The following is a 16,053-nucleotide window of genomic DNA, read 5'->3' on the forward strand; positions in this document are numbered from 1 at the left end:
AGGAAAAAAAAGGCGGATCGGGGGAAAAAGCTGAAAAAAGGTTGCTGCTGGTAAATGAAGTACAAGACCAATTAGGTGAATAGGTCACCAAATAGGGTGTTGCCTAAAGTGAGGATAGAGACTTAGATCCTCGCTTTGGGGATTTTGAAGAAAATGTTGGACCCATGGAGGACCTTGAGGATGTCCAGTTAGAAGAAGCAGATCCGACCAGGGTTGTGAAAGTCGGTAAAAACTTAAAGACAACAACAAAAAACAAACTGGTGGAATTTTTGAAGGAGAACCAGGAGGTGTTTTCCTGGTCACATAAATATATGATTGGGATAGATCTAGCGGTGATCAGCCATGTTTTAAATATAGACAAAAACTTTCCACCTGTACAACAAAAAAGAAGGCTTCTCGACAAAGACAGATCGAAAGCCCTAAAAGATGAAGTTGAGAAGCTGAAGGAAAATGGATTCATCAGGGTAGCGTTTAATCCATCTTGGGTCTCTAATTTCATACTGGTTCCCAAGCCGAATGGCAAATGGAGGACATGCATGGATTTCACAAACCTTAATAAAGTCTGCGCGAAGGATTGTTTCCCATCCCAAGGATCGACCAGCTGATCGATGCTATATTAGGGCATGAAATTTTATCATTCATGGACGCGTACTCTGGGTATAATCAAATCAATATGCACCCACCTGATGAGGATCACACTAGCTTTCGAATAGATACATGACTTTACTGCTACAAAGCAATGTCTTTCGGTTTGAAAAACGCTGGTGCAACTTACCTGCGATTGGTCAACCATATGTTCAAAGAACTGATCAGCATTAGCATGGAAGTATATGTCGATGACATGCTGGTTAAGTTGAAGAAAGCTGAAGAACACATCGAGGACCTTCGAAAATGCTTCAACATCTTGAACAAATATCTGATGAAGTTGAACCCCCTCAAGTGTTCCATTGGCGTTGGATTAGGAAATTTTTTGGGATTCATAGTAAACTCGCGAGGAATCGAAGCTAATCCCGAAAAGATATAGGCCCTGATCGAGATGCAGTCTCCTGCCAAGATTAAAGATGTTCAAAGCCTAACTGGGAGGATCCCCGCCCTAAGTAGATTCATATCCAAGTCAACGGAAAAGTGTGTCCCATTTTTCAATCTACTCAGGGGAAACAAGAAGTTTGAATGGACAGAATAGTGCGAACAGACTTTTAAGGCGCTAAATTCCCACATGTCACAGCCACCAATCTTATCCAAACCAGTTGAAAAAGAAACTTTGTTCATCTATTTGGCAGTCACTGAGTATGCTGCTAGTGGTGTTTTGATCGGAGAAGAAGACCACACACAGAAAGCAATATATTATGTGAGCAAGAGGTTAATGGGAGTAGAATTGAAGTATCCACTCATTGAAAGTTTGGCCTATTGCTTGATTCTGGCCTCAAGGAAGTTACGGCCTTACTTTCAAGCTCACCCTATCGAGGTACTCACCGACCAGCCATTTCGGCAAGTCTTACAGAATCCAGAAGCCGCTAGCCAGTTATTAAAATGGGCAGTCGAACTAGGGCAGTTCGACATTTCTTATTCTCCATGAGCAGCTGTGAAAGGGCAAGCTCTAGCAGACTTTGTCGCATAATTCACCGGGATCCCAATAAGAAATGGAATGTCAATATCAAACTCCTTCCTGGATGTTGTTCATAGATGGCTCTTCCAATGAGCACAATGCAGGAGCAGGTTTGATCTTAATCACACCCAAAGGACATCGGTTCCATTGTGTAATCAGATTCGACTTTACAGCGTCAAATAATGAAGCCGAGTACGAAGCCCTGCTTGCAAGATTAAGACTAGCTAGAGACAGGGATATAAAGTCACTAGAAGTTTATAGTGATTCCCAGCTAGTGGTTAATCAAATTATGGGAGAGTATTAGGCTAGGGGTCTCAAGATGGTTACTTATTTGAACAAATTAAAAGACGTGTTGGCACAGTTTGAAAAATATACTCTCCAACAAGTGCCTCACGATCAGAATTCAAATGCTGATGCCTTGGCCAAGTTAGCAAGCTTGAAAGAGCTGACACCTTGAACATAGTGCTAGTTGAACGCTAGTCAGCACTGAGCATTCAAGCAGAAGAGTCTTCACTGTTGATCCAAGCAAAAGACACATGGATGACTCCCATCATTGAATACCTCGAACATGGGTTGCTACCAGTGGATAGAAACAAGGCGGGGACGCTTCAGAGACAATTAGCTCGATTTATTTTGGTTGACGGAAATTTGTATAGAAGAGGATACTCGATGCCTTTGTTGATATTTGTTTCTAAGGAGAAATCCAAGGAACTAATGCAAGAAGTCCATGAAGGCTTCTGTGGAGATCATGCTGGGGGGTAGAGTTTATCGAAGAAGATCTTAAGGCAAGGATATTTCTGGCCTACCATGAATGAGGACTCAATGGATTTCATTTCAAAATGTGACAAGTGTCAAAGATTCCCCAAGATATCGCGAGCAACCCCAAATGAGCTCAAACAGATGCAAAGCCCATGGCCATTCGCAGTTTGGGGGATTGATTTGATCGGGTCTTTACCTACAGGAAAAGGGAACGTCAGGTATGCAGTAGTTACTGTTGACTACTTTACAAAGTGGGCCGAAACTGAGCCATTAGCAATGATAAAGACCAAGAAAGTATTGGACTTTGTCATCAAAAACATCGTGTGTCGGTATGGGTTGCCAAGGAAAATTGTCTCAGATAATGGCACACAATTTGACAGTGACCTTTTCATTGATTTCTGTGAGAGGCATGGGATTATAAATTTTTTTTTCATCAGTAGCTCATCCGGAAGCAAATGGACAAGTTGAGGATGTCAATAAGACTCTGAAGGACACACTGAAGAAAAGGCTCGTAGAAGCAAAAGGCGCAGGGCCAGAGCAATTACCAGAAGTACTTTGGTCGTATAGAACATCCCATCGAACAACAATAGGCCATACTCCATTTTCTTTAGCCTATGGGTATGAAGCCATGTTTCCTGTTGAGCTTAACCCACCACCACATAGAAGGTTGACACACGATCAAAACATTAATGATCAATTATTGATGGAGTCTCTGGACTTGGTTGATGAAAGGCGCGAGCAAGCTCAACTTCGAGTAGCAGCTTACCAGCAAAAGGTCGGTCGATATTTTAACTCTAAAGTACGTATAAGAAAGTTTAACGTGGGAGATTTAGTACTTAGAAGAGTTTTTCTCAACATTCAGGACCAAGCTACTGGAGTGCTCGGACCTAACTGGGAAGGTCCGTATCAGATTGAAGTAATTCTTCAACCAGGCACATATAAACTTGCTCGCTTAAAGAGAGATCTCATTCCTCACTATTGGAATGGAGAACACATGCGCAAGTATTATCAATAAACAGTTCTTTTTAAAGAACTGGCTTGTATTAATTTTATTTTTTACAAGTTTATGAACAAGGGCTAGTCAATTATATGACTGGTCGCTGCAAGTGTAAGATCAATTTTTGATCACTCGTACAGACACGATTTTTTCCATTTATTACGAGAAATAAAAGGAACTGTGAACAACCAGTTATTCTTGCCAAATGATTGTATTTATTACAAGTATTTTCTCATTACGTGTGTTGTTTTGCTATATTACCGTTTTTGATTATAAGTATGCGAGCAGTAATGTTTGAACAAGACTTGGTCATGGAAAGTGACCGAGTACCCTAAGCATCTCAATAACTTGGGGGGAATATAAGATACTAAGCAAGCAAAGCATATCAACAAGCATATGTAAACATACGAGCAAAATAAGGGAAAGTATACTACGACACTTAGAGTATTTTTTTTTTTAAAATAGTTTAAATTTTGTAAAATCAAAACAAAGTGATATGCTAAGTTCGGTCATACGAACGGATGTTATAATAGTATCAAATATTATAATATAAAAACGAAATATTTTACACTGCGAGCAGTTACTACTCAGATGTAAATTAATAAATTAAAAGAAAGGCTACCTTGAGCATCAAAATTGTCTCAACATTACAAACCTTAGTTCGCATGTTCCAGTTACAAATATATATATAAAAAGAGTATTTAAATCACTGAGCAGCAGGAGGATCTGGCTGGGATTACTGGTCGACTGTGGTCCCTGCATCCTCTTCAACAGCTTTGGTGCTAGTCGCCAGGGAGATTTCAGGGGATTCCTGAGCTTTTTGTACCTCTGCCAGACGAGCAGCACATTTCCGCAGTTCAGTTTGCCTCATCTGCTTGGGAAGATAGTCAAAGTTCGCCTCTAGATTGTTCCTCCAGAAGAGGTAGAAGTAGTTGAAGGTCGCTCCTTTGAACTTCTCTAGATTGTAAGAGTTGGTTTCCTTGACCAGTTTAACTCACTCCTCTAGCTCGGTGGTTTCATTCCGGATGATCACCAGGTCATCTTGAAGCTTGGTTGCTTCTTTGAAGTTAATCTCCAAAGCTTCCTTAAACTTTTCCTTGATGGCAATAACTTTGGCCACCGACTCTTGGCACTTTCTTAACTCCTCGCTCAGGCTGGCAACTCTAGCCTCGATCGCCTTAATCTCCTCGGCATGTCTGGCGTCGTCTCCTCAGCTCGACACCAGTTATGCCCTATGGTCAGGATACCCTACGAATAGAAAAAGAAAAGTAAACCAATCAGGGGAAATTAGAGAAAGTATTGTTCGACTAAAGAAAAAAGAAGAAACACGCTTACACTGAGGACTTTGGACAGCCCGCAGCTGATAACCTGGCTATTTGTGAGTGGGGGGAGATGAGAAAAGGCTTACTGGCTATGATGGCACTTGGATAGTCTTTGCAGCATCACGTGAGTAACGTTGTAGGCGCTACTCAGCAGGTCAGTGGCCGGGGGTCTCCTCGCCTGCTCGGAGGGAGCATTATTGCGAGTAGGAGGAGGTGTCATGGTCCTGGAAGGAGTGGGCACTGGAGGGTCCTCTGTTCGAGCCTTTTTCTTGGAGGAATCACTGCTACTCTCCCCAGGGTGCCTTCTGCTCGTGGGAGCTTTGACGTTTGCGTACATGTCGAAAGTATCCTCAGAAGGCATGACTACAAGACAAAAACAGACGATCAGACAATGTAATCTAAATGAATAATGGAATAATGAAAGGGAAATTCTATGTAATATACCTGAGCTATTATTATTGGTCGATACATTATTTATAGAACTATAGCTTGTAATGACCCACTAATCTAGACTAATTGGACCATTATCGAAACTATACATAAAACTTACATTTTTACGAAAATACCATAATTTATTGAATAACTTGAAAATAAGAGTTATTTACAAATAAACAGAATACTAAGAAGGATTTTGGGATCCCATTGTCTTTAAAACAAAATAAGATTTAAAATAAAAGACATTACATAATAATGCGGAAAATACACATAAAAACCATAAAAACATAAAAGGAGACTATATCCTCGAATCGAATAACGCTCGGCCCCTTGACTCCATTCATCATCGATACACATCCTCCCAAGCATCACGAATCTTACCGCCTCTAAGCTTATTTTCCTGCACATAAACAGAAAGGAGTGAGCCTAATGCCCAGCAAGGAAAAACCTAACACATAGTCATATACACAATTTCATAAGAAAACATAAAGACTTAACATAATACATATAACATACACTTATTATAATGGCCATTATTACTTGGGGTCCCCTAGACTAAACAAGCATATGCCCATGGGGTTAATGGGGTCCTACTAGCTAAGTAGGTCATATGCCCATAACCCATTTGGGGTCTTGTTAGTCATATGGGTCATATGCCCAAGCCTACATACACATATACATATCATAACACTTTTAATAACATTAACATATAGATAACATAAGCACATAACATATTAATTCTAGCCTATTTTCCTTACCAAAGTTACCGGGATAAAATGGACTGAGTTAGGACTTTTGGAACACTCCTAAAACCACAATGAACAAGGGTGAGTCTAAAGAAAGGAGATGAAATGAAAGAGAATAGGAAGACTAAACCATTAAACGAAAATATGCTTACCACCACTTAAGTGCTTAAGAACTTGGATTCCCTAACCAAAAATAAGAATAAGGTTAGGGGACTGAGTAGAAGGTTTTGAGAAAAGAAATAACATAGAATACAGAAAGGACTAGAGTTTTGGGTTTACCTCAAAGATTGCAAGATCAATCTAACATCTACCGAAATACTATAGCACTCACTTACTTCCCAAGTGTTTGATAAGCTTATGATGTTTAAGCTTATAGTTTTTCCCCAAACCAAGTGTTTACACTCTCTCACTCACTTAACACTAGCAGCCTCTGAACTTAGAGCAAATGGTGAATAATGGCTGGGTACTAGGTCCTATTTATAGAGTTTGGGAATGAAAATATCTTGATTTTACTTGAATAAAAATAATGGCTTTTTAGGTGAAAATCATTTGAATAATCGTTCAGCAGAGGCTGAAGACTCGTTCAGAAGATGCTGGACTGTTGAAGGAGTTTGAATGGCTGAAGGGAAAAGAATTCAAATGTATTTGAATTCATGCTGGTGGAGGCGATATATCGCCCCCTATAGGCGATATATCGCCTGGACCTTTGTTCCCGAGGCGACCGTGCATCGATTCGTGTTTTCCGTATCTACGTGCTGCGACATATCGCCCCCTATAGCTGCGATATATCGGCATACGCTGAATATTTAAACACGAATTTACACATTTTTAGCTGAGTTTGAATGGAGTAAACAGCCTTGACTAAGCCCTCAACGTGCTCAAAGCTGCTGACTGACCCTATACATTCAAACTTTTACCCTTATTTAATTTAATCCTCAAAAATACTAAATCCTTAATTACCATTCAAAACATGTGCTTAAAATCCTATTGGTTGATGTCTAAACCTTATAATATAATAATATATTCCTTAATATCAGACACATTAATCAAACCTTAGGTTATACTTAATATTCTTAAACTATAGGTTAAACTTAGAAAATCTATAAGTACTACTATGAGTGTCCAAATAACTCCCGGTCTGAACCAAAAATCCAAAGTAACAATGATAACACTAAACATACTATAATACTACTAAACAATTAGCTAAGTAAAGTTCTTGGACTCTACATAGCTACAGTCACTCTCTGCCTCAAGGAAGTCTGAATTAAAATTACTAGTCGTAAATTTAAAGTTGCCATCCCTTTCAAATAAATGATAGGGGATGGGCAAGCTATCTAAGAGTGAGAATTCTATACCATTCTCGTCAGACGACTCAAGTAAAGGGTCGGTGTACTCCATTAGGTTTTGCTTGCCCTTCCCATATTGGGCAGGGGCAGCAGCAGCAGCCCGAGGGTTGCTGGATGGTTCCCAAATGGTCACTCCTATTGCTTGTCGCCTCTGGGGTTGTGACACATCTTGCTTTTGCTCGGGGATTTACTCTCCAGTGACACTCCCCGCGGTGGACTCCCTCACTTCCTGGTGAGGTGCCAAAAGGCCGACCAACCTTTGATTGCTCTTAGTAACCAGCTCCTTGATGCTCTTTTCAATGCTCGTCATGCTGGCCAGAGCTGCGGCCTTCATCTCCATCTCTAGAGTGGGGTCTGGTCGGTACCATGGACCTAGACACAACACCAATGTTCTAAGGATGAAGGAAAAAATGATCAGAAAGAAACGACCAGAGATTGAGAAATTTACCTCCTCGTGTGAAGGCTAGGTTGTCGGCGACCAAGTCCGCCGTAAGGAAGTACTTTCCTACGTTGGATTTGTAGGTGACGTCACTCAGGAATATGCGAGCAGATACCTAGTGACAGAAGAGGAAAAACCCTGTGTTGTTTTGGTTGCGGTTGGATTTGAGTTCGAAAAGATAATTGATCTCGTGCGGTGTAGGCACATACCACTTTTTATGGTTATAAATGATATAGAGTGTTGATAGTACTCTATATCCATTAGGTGTAATTTGGAAGGGGGTGACCTCGAAGTAATTGGCCACCCCTTGAAAAAATTCGTGTAGGGGTAAGATTGCCCCTGCCTCAATGTGAAACCTCGACCAGGCGCTGAAGGCGCCTTCAGGCACGTTTACCCGTTGGTCGGAGGTAGGTTTGATTAAGGTAACCCCAGGAAGACCGTACTTCTTAAGGTATCTTGTCACCATCCTATCCGATATGACACTAGGAGATGCGACGTACCAGTCAACTTCTGGTCGAAGGCCATCGCGAGGCCGGGCTTTGGGTTGAATTTCTGGTGGCGCAAAATTTACAAGTTAAGGAACATTTGAAGGACCCTTAGTGTTGGTTACTGGTTTGTTAGAAGGAGAATGAGTGGTTTTCGATTTCATACGAACTATGTGTTTAACACGACCTATGTGTTTAACACGACCTATGTGTGGTTGACGGTCTGGAGAATTGGTCGTGGGGTTTGGTTGTGAAGATGGAAAGTCAGAGAAAGGAAATGACGGTTGCTCTTGATCTTCGAACAACAACGCGAGAAGGTCTACGTCTATTGGCCTCTCACCTCCCCAAGGATCGTGCATGAATATCTGAGAAGAGTAAAGGGGAAATGAGAATCTACGACTAATAGAGAGAAGAAGAAGAAGAAATGTAAGGATAACATTGCTCGTGTATTAAAGTTAAACTTTTATACGACCCGCAGCATCCTAACATAAACACTAAAAACATGCGAGCAGTTTGGAAAAATGGATCAAAAAATGGAAGTGAAAAGTTTGTTCAAGAAAACTTTTCGACTTCGAAAACAAGCGGGAAAAACCTAGTTTTTCCAAAAATAGTAAAATCGAATTTTCACTTTGATTCGGGCCTTAAAACAGTATTCCTATTTTCCACATTAATTTCTAAGCCTCTCCTAATTTTTTTTAATACCTAAAATTCCTATTCTATCATGTTTCTACATACGAGCCCGATTACCCAAAGTTTTTTCTCAAGGACATGAAAAACCCAAACCAGAAAACTTACGAAATTTATTCTAGATTGTATAATAGAGAAGATGAGTTCAAAAATTTACTTGGATAATGGTTTTCAGAGAAATCATGAAGGTTGTTGCTTAGAGCTGATCAAACATGTCTCAGATCATCGAAGCTTTCTGGGTTTTTCTCAGGAAGTTCTTCTGAGTTCTTGAGGAGAGATAAGGATACGGTAAAAAGTGGAAAGTGAGAAAGGTAATATATTTATACTGATCGTGGTGCAGTTAAAGAGGTAATGATGGGGGTAAAGTTTCGATGCATGGGAAATCGCATTAGTCGTCAAAATATTTTTGGGAAATTGTAAAAGTCATGATTGCTTACTTTTTCGGAAAGGCACTGACAGATGTGACAGGTCAGATGAATCACTGGTCGAGTAAGTTTATTAAATGCTGGTCGCATTAGAATAAACTTGGGTAGCAAATGTTTACCCAAAAAAGATTTACTTGATGACGTGGCAAGACTAGTATGCACGTGGGATTCACGTGACAAGTTAAGTAGTTACGTTCTAGTCAACCATCTACCAGAAGAGAATTCACTCGGTAGAAGGCATATTTTAAGGGCGACCAGGCTGGTCGCAGTATATCAGATGCTTTCTATTGATATGTGATCTCGCATTTATGTAATAATTGTAATTCCCATTATTATTTAAGATACGCTTGTATTAAATGTAATCAAGGCCCATCATCCCAGAAGGAGATCCTTGAGCTACAAATAAGACTCAAATGGTTCATTTGAGGGCGCTGGAGGAACTGGAGAGAGAGAATTATTGTTTTCATGCAATATCTTGTATCTTTTATTAAGCTTGTGAAACTCGGTAAACCCTTGTTTACTGATCGCAGGTTTTTATTACATCAATAAAAACACTAAGTGGACGTAGGTCATTACCATCACCTGGGGCCAAACCACTATAAATCTTTGTGTCATTTATCTTTTTGGCTTGAATTCATCTCATTTCTATCATTTTATCTGACTCCGTGTCGTTGGTCAAACCTAGGGTAAAAAATTATATGTTTTAATTAAATTGGAAAAAAATTAAAAAATGAAATTTATTGTCTAAATAAGCATTAAAATCAAGAAAATAATAAAATTCCAAAAATTAAAAAACAATTCAGAATTTTTATAATTTTTTTTAAATCTGCCATGGTCGTTTTCCCCTTAATGTCGTCGTATGACTCATCAAACGATGGGTCGTTTTTCGTGCTGTAGGCAGGAAACAACATGTCGTTTCTCCTATAGTGTGTCGTAGGACTCGTCCAAACGCCCAGTCATTTCTTCAGCCACGACCGAAAGCGACATGTCATTTTGGTTGTCTTCTTCAGTCAACCGGGTCATTTTGATCCATTTTTCTGTAAACGGGTCACGCGACACAAGTGGAAACCTGGTCGAAAAAGAGCCATTTTGATGTTGAAATTCCAATATTTTTGCCCAGATCACACCAAAAAAAATGTTTAAAGAGATTCATGGAATTTGTTTGCTTAAAGACATTTGTCAAAACATAGGATCCAAACAGGTAATTGGACAAAACACAGTCAAGAATTATTAGAATTTAAAAGCAATAAAATCAAAGATAATTTGCTTAACACAATCAAGTGAAAACAAACACAATAAATAAAAAATATTTGTCAAAATTCAAATTTCCAAATATGAATTTTACATTATCAAACATGATATTTAGTTATAAGAAGAGAATTAATTTTAAATAAAAAATTATCATTGAAACTTTGTAAAACAAGGTGTCAAATCTAATCTAGTATTTATTCGTTAAAATATATAGAATCAAAATAATATTTTTCTTAATTATAATGTCAGGTGTTTGTGTTAGTGGAGAACTGACACAAATGCTAGGTTTGTGACAGTGGGCAATGACGCAAATACTAGGCTGATTTGCGTCATGAGATTCTGCGTCACATTTAAAACTGACGCAAAAAGCCAATTGTGGTAGTTGTCAACTGTAGCACCCACATTATTTTGATATATATAGCCAATAATCACATGATTGCATTGCATTACATATCATACAATATGTATAATTTGAGCATATGCATATTCTTATAAGTGTTTTCATGTATAAGTATAAAAGTTGTGTATGTGATGTCTATATGTATGCTCAATATTATTAACCTTGTGGCATTTGAGTTGTCTTTTATGGGTGTTTGATGTGCTCAAGATATAAGAAAGTATGATAAATATGGACAAGGCATGGAATTAAGTGTTGAAAGTGAGATATAGAAGGCAAAATAGGTTAAGTAGTGGAAAATAGTACAATGTCGATTACTAGTATTTCGGTGTAAAATAGAGTATTTATGGATTTACCAAATGTAATCGAGGTATGATTAAGGTCTCATTGATGATGTAAAAATGGTTTTAGAACCATTAGATCAATTCTTGATGGGAGGTATACATAATCAGTGGTATTGATGCAAAGTCAAAACGAGCTTAGCATAAGTGCGCTACGCTCGATCGGGTAAGCATAACTATTGGGTATGAAGTCATATGGACCTAAGGTTTGGTATGAGTGTTTTACACATAAGGATAATAGGCCTAGCAGATGATTAAGTCGAAATTATTGAAGTGATAAGGTTTTCATAAGTCAAAAGGTGAAATGATGAGATGAAAGGTGTCAACTTTTGACAATAAGGCTAAATCATTGAAAATAAGGAATTTTCATCAAACCTTATCACTTTGCACGACCATTATTCTGAAAAACAGAGAGAAAATAAAACCAAAAACCATTTCTTGGCTGGTTTGAAGAAATTCTAAGGAGATCCAAGTGAAAGCAAAGCCAAAGAAGTAGATTAAGCTTAGTTCTAGCCTTTTTATGGTAAGTTCTTGTACTTGGAAGTTAAACTATGTTTTTGAATTTTTCTGAGAACTTATATATGGTGTTTTATCCTTTTTAAGATATTTCTTGGGGTTTCCAAGTGGTTTGAGGTTTAGAAAAGCTTGAAGAGATTGTTTTCGCCGAAAAGTTGCTCGGTAAGTGAAATTTTGTGTTTTATGAGGTTTTTGGGGTTCTTGGAGTACAAGATGATTTTTGGTTATTTGATTGAGTTTATAAGAGAGTATATATGTTTATAAATGTTTGAATATATGTGGAGACTCATTTAATTTGGGTGATGATCTAGGAGATAAGAATTTTATCAAAATCGGTATATGATAACTTTATGATGAATCATGTTGGTATTTGGGATATATGGTTATGGAAGGTTAATTGATGTTGATTATTGGTGTATTTTGATATTTGAGGATAGCTAAAATTAAGGGGAAACTCTGTCAAAATTTCCCCAAATGTCTAAGATAAATCTAATGCTCGATCTAGGTGGTTTAAGGCATTTTAGGCATGTTTTGGGTATGAAATTTGATATGAAGTCTTATGGGTATTTTTAAATGAGAGTTCAATGTATTACTGCCATCATTATGATGAGAAATCCATGCTATTGTCAGGATAAGCACATCAATACCTAAGACATCACTTGTTACACGGTGAAATATATTGTGGACAAAAGGTAAGTAAAGTACTCAACTGCAACACAAGAATTATGTGTTATGTGAAAGTATGCATTATATGAATATTTTGTGAGTAAGTGGTATTAACATACAGTGACACTTCATCATAAATTTGTATGCATGGCATAATAGTGATATGGTAAATTATTATATGATATAAGACCATGCATGATATTATGATGATTAATTATATGATGCCTTTGCAAGTTTTGTGCAACATAAAAGAAAGTTGTAATAAGAAGTTTAAGTTCAGTGCCACTGTTTTGAAAAGGCAAATGAAAGTGTTAATAAGTGTAAACGGAGGCCTATAGTAGGCTTATAGTGGCTGCCCAATAATTTGGGCTAGGTTTAGTGAACCAATTATATTGTTTGCCATATTTCCGTTTTTATTTCTCCTCCATATGAGTTATTGTTATATGTATTGACACCACAGTGTGTGGCCGCCTTAACTCTTGAGCCTGACGGGGCAACGATGGAATAAGGTTTTTAATGTGCCCTACTGTGGTGAAGGCTAGCCGGAGGAGAACCCATGGGATTTTGTATTATATGTGTAACAAGCCCTGCAGGCATTGACCAATTCAAACAGTGTGCACAATATTAAGGGGCCCAAAATTTAAAAAGAAGTTGTATATGTCCATTGATATTGGGTAATCATTAGCATTGCATGCATTACTTTGCTTACTGAGCTTTAGGCTCACAGTTGTCTTGTGTTGCAGGTAGAGAAAGAAATATGTGAATGATATGAGGAGAACTGAAGCATGGTCCTGACCTTGATTTGTACATATGAACACATCGACCTTTTTGTGGGTTATTTCAGTTATCAGTGAGATGTTTGTAATAAAGTGTGAAGTTATGTTTTGAAAATAAATTGGGTTATTTAATACTTATGTATAATATGTTTGAGACACACTTTATGTTTAATGTAAATAATGTGAAATAAGTTTTCAAGTTTTTAAAAAAAAAAAAAAAATGTCCAGACTTCCGCAGAAATAAATTATGATATAGTTTTAAAACGTAACACCTCAAATATGATTTTTAACTAAAATAAGTGAGGGTGTTACATCAACTGTCATAAATGACCATTTTTATAGTAGTGGTACATACAATTTTGTTGTATTTTTTTTATTTTATAAATTTCCTTATAACGCATGTGGAATTAGAAATTAGAGCTTGGTGGTGGACGACCAAGTTGCATGATACCCCATACAGTATTATATAAGGGAACTTTCACAATTTATGCATAATAGTGGGTATAATTACTAAATAATACCAGCACTAATAAATTTTTCAAATTGGTGCTAAACTTTCACCAAGTACCAAAAATACCACTCTCATTTTTTTCCACTCAAATTTTTTCCCACACAAACTCTCTCTATTCAGTCTCTCAATCCCCGAAACCAAAACCCATACCGAAGGAAACCCCAAAAACTGAAGGAAACCCAATCCCGTCGATCTCAGGTTCTCTCTTTCTCTTCTTCGAAGTCGGCCACCCAGCATTGTCGTCGAACCTGTCGAGCCAACGACGACAACAAAGCTCGAAACCCACGTCGTCGAACCTGGCGAACCCATCAATCGAACTCATTTTCTCATTAAGGTATATTCTTGAACCCTCGTGATTATTTTTGTTGTTTTGATCCCTTTGAATCTGGTGGTGTGGAATGGGTATGGTAGTTCTTTGGTCTGGATTTTTCTGTGGTTTTTTCTGGGTTTGAACTAGTAGTTCGATGAAGGTTCGATAGAAGCTCAATGTTATCCATGGTAATATATGAAACTAGATCGATAGGCTCGATTATTGTTCTATAGTAGGTTCGATAGGGTAGTTTGAATGGTTCGATGGTGGATCGATAAGGGCTCGATGGATCTGTGGTATTAGGTTAAAATGGCTCGATGGGTTCGGTAAGGGTTCGACAGTAGGCTCGATGGATCTATGGTATTAGATTAAAAGGGCTCGATAGGTTCGATAATGGTTCGATAATAGGCTAAATGGTTATTTATGTAGACATATTTTGCTTAGCTCGATAAGCTCGACACTGGCTCAATAGTGTATGTTTCAACTCGATTATAGCTCGATGACACCTTATTTCAATTTTTTGATGATTTTTTTTAATTTTTTTTTTATTATGTTTAACATTCTGTTTTCTTACCAATTTTTTTTCATGTGTTGTTGCAGATGCCTAAGTTGCTTGTTCTGTTCAGTGATCACTTTCCTGGTCGAGTGACATATCAGGGTAATAGTACTTTAAATCACATTAAGACTAGGTTTGTGGAGCTCGGGCTGCTTGAAAAGGCTAAGGAATCCCCTTTCAAGCAGTTCTTTTTGGCTTCGGAGTTTAATTTCTCTGGAGTCTTAGTGCATCAACTGCTATTGAGGAAAATCGCCAGCAACAACGAAGATGAGGTGCATTTCTTCTTGGGGTCGAAGTCTTGTAGATTCAGCATGGGAGAGTTTGCTATGGTGACGAGGTTGAATTTCAGTACCTTCCCGTCACCAGAAGAGTTGGAAGGGCGTAATCTCAGTGACCGGTTGATAAAGGAGTATTTCAACGATGCTGAGAAAGTAAAACTCTCACAGGTGGACCATGCTTTCAAGACTTGTACTGTTGTGGAAGATGTGTATAAGCTTGGTCTATGTTTGTTGGTTGAGGGGGTTCTGAATGCCATAGAGGGAAAGTTTCACATATGGCGAGATATTCTGAAAATTTTTGAGGACGTAGAGTACTTCTTCAACTATCCATGGGGGAAGTACTCTTATAGGAGGCTATTGCAGTCTTGTAATAAGGACATGGTGAAGCAAATAAGAAGGACATGGTGAAGCAAAAGGCCAACTGTGATGCCAAGAAGGATGCCAAGGTGCAACAAGAGTCCAAGTATAGTATGTATGGTTATGCCCCGGCCTTACAGTACTTGGCATATGAGGCTATCCAGCAGCTTGTGACGGTGTTTATTGTGAGCTCGGGAAACATGGTCCCGAGGATGCTTGGTTGGTCGCATCGGAGGAACAAGGATTTCACCAAGTCCTCCATCTCACCGTTTTTATTGAAGAAGAATGTAAGTTATATTTTTTTTTATCTATATGCTTATCTTTTATCATTATTTGAGTTAACCAAATGTTTTATGTTGTTTGCAGTTGATTGTCCTTCCGATGTTGAAGCCTCGACCAGCAGAAAAAGACTATTATTTTTCTTTGACAGAGGGAGATCTTCCCCTTTATCTTGGGCTTGGCCAGGATCCTTCGAAGGATGATGAGGAGGATGATGCGACTTTTGAGAAAATCGCGGGATAGTTTCTCAGGCAGCCAAGATATTTGATGATGCTACCCCAGGGGAGGAGGTTGTAGGTCCCACCCCTCCTGTTGCCCCAGCCCCAGCCTCAGCCTTCGCCATAGCCTCAGCGTCAGCTCCAACACCAACCCCAACACCAGCCTCAGCCCCTGAGCTTGCCAACTTGATTGAGCGGTTGGAAAGAGTCGAGGGTCGATAGGAGACCCTCCTAAAGAACCAGTTAGTGATCTTGGACGTAGTCAGTCAGATCTTGACATTTATTAAGGAGAAACTAAGGGTCTCCAATGAAGATTCAGACTCAGAGTCATTGGATATTCCTCTGGACTA

At 38.6% G+C, this 16,053-nt stretch overlaps 1 long non-coding RNA gene across 1 annotated transcript; it reads left to right on the plus strand.

Annotated features, from left to right (window-relative positions):
- The first annotated feature begins 11,246 nt into the window (after nt 1–11,246).
- LOC133804018 (uncharacterized) lies at nt 11,247–13,425 on the plus strand. The gene is made up of 4 exons (XR_009878270.1): nt 11,247–11,759; nt 11,840–11,914; nt 12,383–12,444; nt 13,162–13,425. It is a non-coding gene; the product is annotated as an uncharacterized LOC133804018 (long non-coding RNA).
- Nucleotides 13,426–16,053: the final 2,628 nt, after the last annotated feature.

The sequence above is a fragment of the Humulus lupulus genome, chromosome X (genome assembly GCF_963169125.1).
Source record: "Humulus lupulus chromosome X, drHumLupu1.1, whole genome shotgun sequence".
Lineage (NCBI taxonomy): Eukaryota > Viridiplantae > Streptophyta > Magnoliopsida > Rosales > Cannabaceae > Humulus > Humulus lupulus.